This window comes from Panthera tigris, chromosome C1 (genome assembly GCF_018350195.1).
Source record: "Panthera tigris isolate Pti1 chromosome C1, P.tigris_Pti1_mat1.1, whole genome shotgun sequence".
NCBI lineage: Eukaryota > Metazoa > Chordata > Mammalia > Carnivora > Felidae > Panthera > Panthera tigris.
In genome coordinates, this window is record NC_056667.1 from 43,711,145 (window position 1) to 43,721,651 (window position 10,507).

At 54.7% G+C, this 10,507-nt stretch overlaps 1 long non-coding RNA gene across 1 annotated transcript; it reads right to left on the bottom strand.

Annotated features, from left to right (window-relative positions):
• Positions 1-2,283: 2,283 nt before the first annotated feature.
• On the bottom strand, positions 2,284-9,509 carry LOC122241157. The gene is made up of 3 exons (XR_006221147.1): positions 9,173-9,509; positions 4,402-4,471; positions 2,284-4,179 (listed from the first exon to the last, which is right to left on the bottom strand). It is a non-coding gene; the product is annotated as an uncharacterized LOC122241157 (long non-coding RNA).
• Positions 9,510-10,507: the final 998 nt, after the last annotated feature.

A 10,507-nucleotide genomic window follows, 5' to 3' on the forward strand; every position in this document is an offset into this window, starting at 1 on the left:
ACTGGGGTTCCTGGGTGGCTCAGTCGGTTGAGTGGCCCACTTCGGCTCCGGTCATGATCTCACGGTCAGTGGCTTTGAGTCCTGCACTGGGCTCTGTGCTGACATTCTGTATCTCCCTCTCTCTCTGCTTCTCCCCCGCTCATGCGCATGCTCTTGCTCTCTCTCTCAAAAATAAACATTAAAAAAAAACAAGAATAGAATAGAATAGAATAGAATAGAATAGAATAAAATAAAATAAAATAAAATAAAACACTTGCACAAAGGTTCTTGTTCAACTCTCACAACTCTGGGAAATAGACAGGGTAAAAGTTATCATGCCCATTTGATAGATGAGGAAACTGAGGTCCAAAGAGCAGTGACAGCTCAGGGTCACCTGGTAGCTCCATTTATTCATTCTTCTTCATATATACGCTATGCTTTTGCTCTGTGGCAGACCCAGCGCTGGGGACAAGCAGGGGACAAGACCATCCCGTGCACAGGGTGCTCCCTGTCTACTTGGCGATTCTGACAAGCGGCAGCTGCAGCGTCCCGCAGCGAACACCAGCACAGGAACCCCAGGGGCTGAGAGGCCTGTGGCCAGACTTTGCGGGGCGGTATTTCAGGGGAGTTCAGGGTGGGAGCTGGGGAGAGAGGGAGTTCCAGGCAGGGCCTTGGCCAGCCTCATGCTTCCTGCCTGGCCTCCTTACCGGAGCTCCTTCCTGGAGGATTTAAGACTATGTTGAGCAGTTGTTTTAAATTTCCGGGCAGGGGGCTGCGAAGGAGGGGGTGTGTGCGCAGGCCGTCTGGGGTGTGGGCTGCTATTTACCAGGGCCCTTTGTGGGATGCAGCTCTCTGGGCTGGAGGCTCCCACAATTGCTTCCAGCTGGGCTGTCAGCCAGCCGGAGGAGTGGGGGGTAGCTTGGGAATGGTGGGGGGAGCAAGAGAGTAGGTCAGGGGCATGAGGGGTCCCTTCCAGCCCAGTATCCCCTCGGCCTCCTTGTGCGGCTGCTCTTGTTGGGGTATCAGGCCCGGCTGAGCATCCTTGAACGCAAATGTGTCTATAAACTGGGAATCCATCCGGCCTGGACATTTCTGAGCTTTATGGCCTTTATGCACTTAATCTTTCATTTCCTCTCCCCTGCTTCATCTCCCCGCTCACTTCCCCTCTTTCCCCGAGAGGAATTGCTTGGCTCCCCCTCCCCCACGGCCTGTTGAGGCTCCCTGGCCCTTTTGTCAGAAGCTACCTGTGTCTACAGCTGTTCAGGCTCCCTTGGTCTCTGTCTGGGTCCACCGTTCACTCCCTTTGCAACAACAGTAGTGACGACACAGGCCTGGCATAAACCCCTCTCCTGTGGCTCCCCAGCGCCCGTGGGGAAAACTCCTTAGCCAGGCAGCCGACACCCTGCAGCCTCCTCTCTCTGCTCCCCTCAGGTCTACCTGAGCTCTCTCCCTTGCTCATGTGGGGCCCTCACCCAGAATATCCACCATCTGTCTTTCCCCAGTGAGCTCAGGCGTCACTCCCAGGGCGGGTTGGGGCCTGTCCTCGGTGAGCCTGCAGCCTTATTTTCTGTAAAAGGAGAACACCATTTTGGTCTCGTTTGTCTTACAAGCTTATTGATAGATGAAGAGGGGAAACAGCTTTGGAGGTTGTCCAGGACTGTATCAGTTTGAGGGGAGGGAGGCTAGATCCATTTGGGGGGATCCTACTTTCATGGAAACATATTACTTTTACCTCAAGAAGTCATTTTGTGCTCCTTCTTGATGGAATCCTAGAACCGGATTCTGGAAGGGTGGCTGGTCTGTGGTATCCCAGCACCTGGCCAGGGTCTGGCTCAGGAACCCTCTCATATGAGAGGTTCTCCAGGTCTTTCCCTCCATTTTATACCAGGGAGACCAAGGCCCAGAGAGGGAAAGGAACACACCCAAGGTCACACAGGAAATCAGGGCAGAGTTGGGAGCAGTTTCTTTAAAACTTACTAAGGCGGAACCTGGGGGCTCAGTCAGTTAAGGGTCCAACTTTGGCTCAGGTCATGATCTCACAATTCTGTTCAAGAGTTGGAGCCCCACGTTGGGCTCTGTGCTGACAGCTTGAAGTCTGCTTTGGATTCTGTGTCTCCCTCTCTCTTTGCCCGTCCCAGGCTCATTCTTTCATTCATTCTCTCTCTCTCTCTCTCTCTCTCTCTCTCTCTCTCTCTCCTCCCACACCCCTCAGAAATAATAAACATGAAACCATTTTTTAAAATAAATAAATAAAATTTACTAAGAAACTAGTTAGTGAAAAGAGCCCCTAGCTGGGAGCCAGGAGAAAAATAGGTTTTAGCCTCAAGTTAGCCCCTACCCCAATCTCAAACAAGTCCTGTGAGTGCAGTCCTCTTAGAACCTCTCCGCCACCCTCCCCCACCAGGTTTCCTTCCTGCCAATTCTGATGGTGGGGGTTGGGACTCTCCTCTGCGGCCCCTCCCTCCCTCTCCTCCCGCACAAAGCTCTGGCAGAGCTGGGCCAGGCCTGGGGGGGGAAGGTGGCAGGTCCCAGCTGCGAGGCCTGGTGGATCCCACACTCAGAGAATGAGCTTGCACAGAACAAAGAATGTCAAATGTCCCTTTTGTACTGGGGGTGGGGTGGGAACAGAGCCCTGAGTCGGCCAGGGAAGAATGGAGCAGGATGGGTATGTAAGGGCCAGGATGGTAGGATGGAGTGAGGGTGTGCTCTCTGGGGATCCGAGAGGGTAAAATGTCAGACACGAGTCTCTAGTCTGCCCTCCCAGGCCCAAGAGTGCTTTGGCATCGTGGGGGCAGGGTAGGGGGGAGCCACTTGCCTGGTCCCACAGCTGATGGTCACTAGGCTTTCTCATTGCATTTCTTTCCACCCCTTGAGCACCAGCTGTGGAGCCCTCTAAGGGGCCCAATCTTCAGCAAAACCCCATGTGGATGGCCTGATCACTCCCATTTCACAGCAGGGAGAAGTGACTTGTGTCTAGCTACTCAACTAGGGACAGGCAGAACCAGAATTTGAAATCAAGTCTAGCTACAAGCCAAGGCACTTATCACTTTTCCCTCGAGGGCAAAGGTCACTCCTGGCCAGATTTTTAACTGGACAAAAGGATTTTCAGAAAGGTGAAGTGACTTGCCTTGGGCTACCTGCCCTCTTTGGGACAGGGACTAGCTAGGCCAGCCCTCCCACCTGCCCTGACTGGCTTCAGCCCTGAATGACTGAGAGCCTTAGGACCAAGGAGATGCTCTTCTTCCTCCCCGGTCAGTTTAAGCTCCCGGTTGTCAACTAGGAGCCACCTAGGAGCCTGGAGACTGGCTCCATATCAGTTGTGTGGTGCCAGTCAGAACATCTATGCTCTTGGAGACTGAGTTTGCTCCCCTATAAATAGGTTCTGCCTTGTAGGGTGACTGGGGGGAGGTCTAGGAGACAAGAGAGGCAAAGGTGAGTAGCACTGACCAGGTCTCCGGGCAGGTGAATTGTCCTCTTCCCTCCTTTCTTCTTCCCTGCCTCCCTCCTCTTCTTGGCTCTTTGGTCTTGAGGTCAGATCAGGCCTGATTAATAGGCCTGGGAAGCTAGTTCAGCAGGGGCTGGGAGAGACAGGGAGCAGGAGAAGGAAGGAAGCAGGACAGGGGACAGAGAAGAGCCCAAGAAGAAGGAGGCAGAGTGAGAGAGCCTGATCTATCTTCAGATTCCTGTCCAGAGGCAGGAATTCATTTCTGGAGGCTCACAGCACTGTCGTCTCATCCTCTAGAACCCTGGATTACCTATCCGAGAAGGACCGTCCCCTGTTCCTTACACCAAATCATTCAGATGAGACCAGAAGCGGGCCTGGGGAAGGCCCTGTCCTAGCACTGGAAGAGCCTGCTGGGACATCCCCATCTTGTGAACCCGCTGGTTGAGAGGGTGCGGGAACAGGGGTGGTGGTATAACTTTGTCCTGAAGCCAGCGAGCACCACGCGGTTCTCCCTCAAGCTGTTTACTTGGGGGTGGCCCTGGGGGTCTGGAGGAGATTATGGGAGCTCTAAGGCTGAACAAAGTCCCCCACGTTGGTGTGTCCTTGGACCCAGGTCTCCTGGGGTCTGTTCCACCTACACTCACATGTCCCCACCTTGCACTTAGGGTGAACACTTAACACTCAAGGGAGTGGGGGACTGACTGCAGGTTGTCTCTGGCGGGCTGGATGGATTCCTCGCAGAAGATGCTCAGGCCCTTTAAAAAGAAATAAATAAATAAATTGAAGACCAGATTTAAAGTCTTGCCTGAATGCTCCCAGCCCAGCTTCTCCCTCCCTCCTCCCCCTGGAGCTCTGCAGCCCCCACTGCCTGAGCCCCTCCAGGGTTGTTCACCCTTCCAGTTGAGTGAGAAGAGGGGGCAGGAATCTTGTGTTTTTGAGGGCCTCCTATGCGCCGGGTGCTGTGCTGTGCGCCTTACCTTTCTGGCTTCAGACTTCTCCAGCCTTACGAGGTTACAGCAGGCGGTGTGGTCCCCACTTGTCCGGAGCCTGGCAGGAGAGAAAGGTTGGGCTGAGAGAGGGTGGGAAACTTGTCGGAGGCTGCAGAGAGGCAGAACCAGGGCTTGTCCTCAGGTCTTCCAAGCTTGGCTCAGAGTTCTCTCATGTGCCCCCCGTGCTCAGCATCTCCAGGATCAAAGTGCCGGGGCAGGCTGAAATGGGCAGCCATCAGAGCTGGAAGGGGGCTCAGAGACCATATCACGTGGCCTTCCTCATATGGATGGAGACTGTGACCCAGAGGAGGCAATGGGCTTGCTCAGGGTTCCACAGCAAGTCATTCGGGGCACATGCAAGGTGCTGGAGGCTAAAACACGGTGAACAGAAAGGCAAGATGCTGGTCTCATGGAGCTCTTACTGCTGGAGGAGACTAGCAGTGCACTTGGGGTTCTGATAAGGGAAGTTTGGTAGCCTCCCATTTCGCAGAGCAGCCCCTAAGCCAGAAGGCTTCCTGGAAGAGGTGATTTCTGAGAATTGAATGGTCGCTGGTGACAGGCAGACAAGAAATGGTGGGGCAAGAATGCTCCAAGCGTGGGAGCTTTCTCCAGTCTCCATGCCTCACGGAACCACTGGGGAATTTTAAGAGATGAAGTATGCTCTGGCTTAGAGTTGCCAGCTAAAATACAAGATGCCCAGTGATCGAAAGTTTCAGATAAACAACAAAAAATTGTTTAGCATAAGTATGTCCCATGCAGCATTTAGGATATACTTATACTAAAAAAAAAAAAAATTATTTGTCTGAAATTTCAATTTATTTCTTTTTATTTCTTTTAAGTTTATTTATTTTGAAAGAGAGGGAGAGAGAGAGCACATGAGCAGGGGAGGGGCAGAGAGAGAGAGAGAGAGAGAGAATCCCAAGCAGGTCTCTCCCTATCCACCCTCCTATCAGTGCAGAGCCCCATTTGGGGCTCGAACTCAAGAAACTAAGATCATGACTGAAATCAAGAGATGGATGCTTAACCGACTGAGCCACCTAGGCACCCCTATTTATTTGTTTGTTTGTTTAGAGAGCATAAACTAAAGAGAGGGGTAGGGGGAGAGAGAATCTTAAGCAGGCTCCACACTCAGTGCAGAGTCTGATACGGGGCTCAATTCCATGCCTCTGGGATCACGGCCTGAGCTGAAATCAAGAGTTGGATTCTCAGCTGACTGAGCCACCCAGGTGCCCCTGAAATTCAAATTTAACTGAGAATCCTGTACTTTTCTTTGCCACATCTGGAAACTTACTCTGGTTGCCATGGGGAGATTGGGTCGGAGGGTCTGAGGCTGGAGGCCAGAGGCAGCAGGGAGAGGGCGGAGACATGGGAGACTGAGTCTGAATGAAGAGGGAAAAGGAAGAGGCAAGGCTAGCAGCCTGCCATCTAGGTGATCAGGCCGGGGCATGGAGGTGGTACTCCCAGGGAGGATGGTGAGTCAGGGGGCATGGAGCGTTTAGTTATGGACGTTATGGCTGACATTCCCCAGGGCCCTCCAAGTGGAAGTGTTCAGGTGACAGTTGGGGACAGGGTGAGAAGCATAGTGGCTGAAGTGTCATTGGCAGAGTGGGGGAAAGGAGATTCCAGTTGAGAGGACAGCAGGGGCTGATGTGGCGGTGGCCCCCCTTGTGCACCCCCATCACGTGCCTCAGTTGTAATTACTGGCTCGGGGAGGGGCTTGGGGGCTGATGCCCCGTTGCAGCTGGTTCTGGTCCCTGGTAGTACCACGCCAGGTCTACCTCTGCTAGTCTCCAAGGACTGGAATTTGACTTTATCTTCCCAAAGGTCACCTTGCCCACAGCCCTACCCCGGGGATGGACATTCCTCACATTCCGTGGCCCTCGCCGGAGGTGGCAGGTCCAGGTTTCCAACCATCCTCCGCTCCTCTTGGCAGGCCTTACCGAAGGCCTACTGTGCATCCCTGGGGTCTGGACCCGGGAGTCTGACCAGTCTGTATTCTGACTCTGCCTCCCACCAGCTGGGTGGTCTCTGGGCCAGTTACCTCCCCCTCCTGAGCCACACTGTCCTCACCTGCAAATTGGGGATCATTCAGACAGGAGTGTTGCGTGGTCATGTCTTTAAAAGCACCTGCCTCAGCACTTGGCATTCAGTAGGTGCTCTGTAATGGCAGATCCCCCTTCGTCTCCTCTGAGCCTCAGTTTCTTCATTTTGAAAGAATGATATAATCTTCCATGACAAGCCAGGGACTGGGCATGTGTGGGCTGTGATGGCCCATGAGGTAGCTGTGCGGGAGGCCTCAGAACGCTATACTTCCCAGGGCCAGCAGAGGCTGGAAGCAGAGGCTGAGATGACCTTAGCCAGGCAGGGAGCAGGCAGATGAATGAATGGCTACAGTCTCCTTGATACGGCTGCTGGGAACCAGAGGGCCTGGTGGGAAAGGCCGATAGAAACAAAGGCAGGGGAGTCCACAAATCTGGGCAGCTTGTCCTTGGCTCTGACTCTGTTATCTAGGGTTCTCCTCTGCCTTCCTCCAGTCCCACCCCTGCTCCAACGTGTGGTGTAAATGGGGCCAAGAGGAAATGCCACCTGGAGCCCAAGTTTATCATTCTAGATCATGCTCCAGGTGCCTGGCGTCTGGAGTTCCCTGCCCAAAGGGCTCTAAGCCCAGGACCTGCGTCTATCCTCCCACCAGACTGTGCTGCAACCTTAGGCCTGAGGGCTGGACAAGGAAGCTGTTTGGGGGGCAACTGTGCCTGGGAGCTTGGACAGGGGGCCTGAGTCCACATGTCTGCACACAAAGACTTTTACAATAGATGGGAAGCAGGGTGGGGAAGAGAAGGACAAACTGGCAAGAGGACTGCCATTTGGTTTTTCTTTCTTTTTTTTTTTTTTTAAATGTTTATTTTTGAGAGGGAGAGAGAAAGAGAAAGAGAGAGCGCGCTCCAGGGAGGGCAGACAGAAGATCCAAAGCCGGCTCTGTGTTGCCAGCAGAGAGCCTGATGTGGGGCTCTAACTCACAGATCCTGAGACCACCTGAGCCAAAGTCAGAGGCTTACCGACTGAGCCATCCAGGCACCCAAGGGGACTGCCATTTGAACTCTTGCCTCAGGCTGCAAATGTGAGGGGTGGGCCATGCTGTGGAGGGGCCAGTGCCAGAGGAGTCCCAGGGTGGTAGTTGGAGGCTTTGACCCAATGACAGGTCAGTTTTACCTATAGATTCCCAGACCCACCCATGGAAATTCATATTCTTGAATTTTGGAGAAGATTCTAGAATTTGCATGTTTAAAATTTTTTTTTTTTAACGTTTATTTATTTTTGAGACAGAGACAGAGCATGAACGGGGGAGGGTCAGAGAGAGGGAGACACAGAATCTGAAACAGGCTCCAGGCTCTGAGCTGTAAGCACAGAGCCCGACACGGGGCTTGAACTCACGGACCGCGAGATCATGACCTGAGCCGAAGTCGGCCGCTTAACCGACTGAGCCACCCAGGCGCCCCTAGAATTTGCATGTTTAATAAAGATGGCCAGAGACCATGCAGGAGCTTTGTGCCCTTCTTACAATAACCCTTCAAGATAGCTGGGAGGAAACTGAGGCATTATAAGAAGACTTAACTAAGACCTTCTGCCTGGCAATGGACAGAGCTGGGATGAGTCAGTACAATATGATATCTCCTTGTACTCTCCTGCCCCTCCCTCACCCCAAACAACCCTCCCAAACCCCAAAACCTCAGAAAGTGATAACAGCACACATACAATTTGGGTCAGAAGTCCGGACAAATTCTACTTGGTTCCAGGAAAATGAAGCTTAGAATCCAATCTCAAAGCATAAATCCTCTTCTCTGGCCTGGTGAGGGGCCCCCACCCTCTGCTGATGCTGGGGCAGCTCTCAGACCCTGGCAGGATTTGTTACCATCCAGGCACTGATGTCCCCATGATGGTCTCTCCAGCCCAGGTCTCTGTCTCTCAGCTCCAAACTCAGGTGTTCTCAAGCTGGGTAGCACCTCCCACCTCCAGACCTGCCCCTCTTCTGGCCCTGCCAGACTCTCAGTGCTCAAGCCAGCCACCCAAGTGCCCATGTCCGTCCTTGACTCTGCCCTTTCCAGCCACTTCCAGTCCACAGGTCACCATCCTGCCATGTCTACTTCCTTAATAGCCATGAATCTGTCCCCATCTTCCCTGACCTTGTATCTCCCCTTGTTGAAGCCTCACCGTCTCCTAAAAGGACCACGGGCCCCTCCAAGCCACTGCATATATGGCAGCTGCAGTGGTCTCTAGGAAAACAAGGGACAGGTCATGCCTCTGTTCAAAACCCTTCGGTGGCTCCTGTCTCCGTGCCCCCTGACCAAAAGCCAAGCTTTTCTACACTCTCCAGGAACACTGAGGGGCTTTGTAAGTCTCCCGGACACCCCTCCTCACCCCCACCCCTGCTATTTTCACCTCTGTGCCTTTGCTGCTGCTGTTCCCTCTTCCCTTGGCTAACTGCTACTTCCTAAGATTCCATCAGCATGGCCTCCGGTAGGAAGCCACCCCTGGGGCTCCCAGGCTGGGTTAGGACCCCTCCTCGGCTGCCACTGCCACGGCTATCTTGAGCACTTGCCACCTGCACTCATAATAATAGCTGGTATTACTGAGTGCTGACTCCTCGTATTTTTCTTTATTGACCCATTTAACCTTCACAAGCACCCTATGAGACAGGTTCTATGATCATCTCCAGTTTCAGAAGGGTAAAAGGTTAGGTAAATTGCCCAGATCGCACTACCTGGGGATTTGCAACCAGAGTGGCTGGCTCCAAACAGCCGACCTCTCATCCTGAGATGCTGCCTCCTGCTGCACTGGGTGGACGTTTGGGGTGGTGGGGGGGCAGGGGTAGGGTAGGGAGTGGGGTCCTGGAGGGCTTCTAGTATGACTTCTGACCCATCAGGATGAGCCCAGCAGCTAGCCGAGGTGGTGGCATAGGGAGGTGCCCGACGCCTGGCGCTCCTGCCCTAGTCTCAGACCGCTGCTGGGCTGTGAGGGCCCCCGGCGACCGGGGCCTCAGGCGGCCCAGCTGGGACGGGCTTGGGGCCAGATGGGCTGCACTGCTGCTGGGAGGCCAGGGCGGCCGGCCGGGGCCGCGCGTTGCCATGGGAACGAGGGGGCGGCCGCCCCGCCCCGGTGGGCGGGGGAGCAGGTGGCGGGACGGTGCGCAGGCTGGGGGAGGGGCCGGAAGGGGCCCGCAGGGGCCAAGGCTGGAGGGGCGCGCCCTGGGCTCCTCCTCCTCCTCCTCCCTGCTGCCCGGCTCCCGGGCTCCCTAGGCGACTCGGCCTGTGCCTCGCCGCTTCGAGCTGGGGCTCCAGTCCAGACCTGGGCTCCCACTCCCCGTGCATCTGGGGCTTATCACTGCCTCTGTCTCTCCCTCCCAGCCTCAGTTTCCCCGACTTTGGAACGGAGGCATTGGACCAGGAGATTTTCCCGCACGCTTCAGCGCACATACTTTTTATGGCTCTGGGATAGGGCCGGGAGGATTCAGGGTTGGGTAATTTCTCATCCTCTTCTTGGATGGAGGCATGCTCTCATCAAATGACGCCTGTCGTAGGACTCAGAAGAGGGGAATGTCTGGTGGAGCTTCGGAACCCAACCTCCTTCATCACATAGAGCAGGCAAAGGAAGCCCAGAGAAAGTGAGGAACCTGGTCAGGGTCACACAGCGAGGCTCGAGTCTCGGGAGTCTCAGGTCTAGGTCGGAGGAGAAACCAGGTTTTAGCTACCCGGTGCTCCACCCATCTCCTCCTCCCTTGGAGCCTCCCTTGGTGTCAGGGTGGGGGAGGGGCAGGTTGCTGTGGGGGAAAACAAATGCCCTTGCTCTGCTCTGCCAGCCCCAGCTGCCCGGATGGCACAAAGGCTGCCTGAGAGCGCAGACTTGAGGTAGGGGCTCCCCAACTGCACCAGAGACCCCCATGGTGGTCCTGCCACCCTCACATCCTCACCGTCTGCATCCCCCATGGCTGCACAACTCTGTGCCCTTGTCCCGGAGGCCCTGCAAAAGAGGTGTGGAGGTTGTGGCCTCCCTCCACCCACCCCACCCTAGTGAATGATGAGCTGGGACCCCAGCCAGC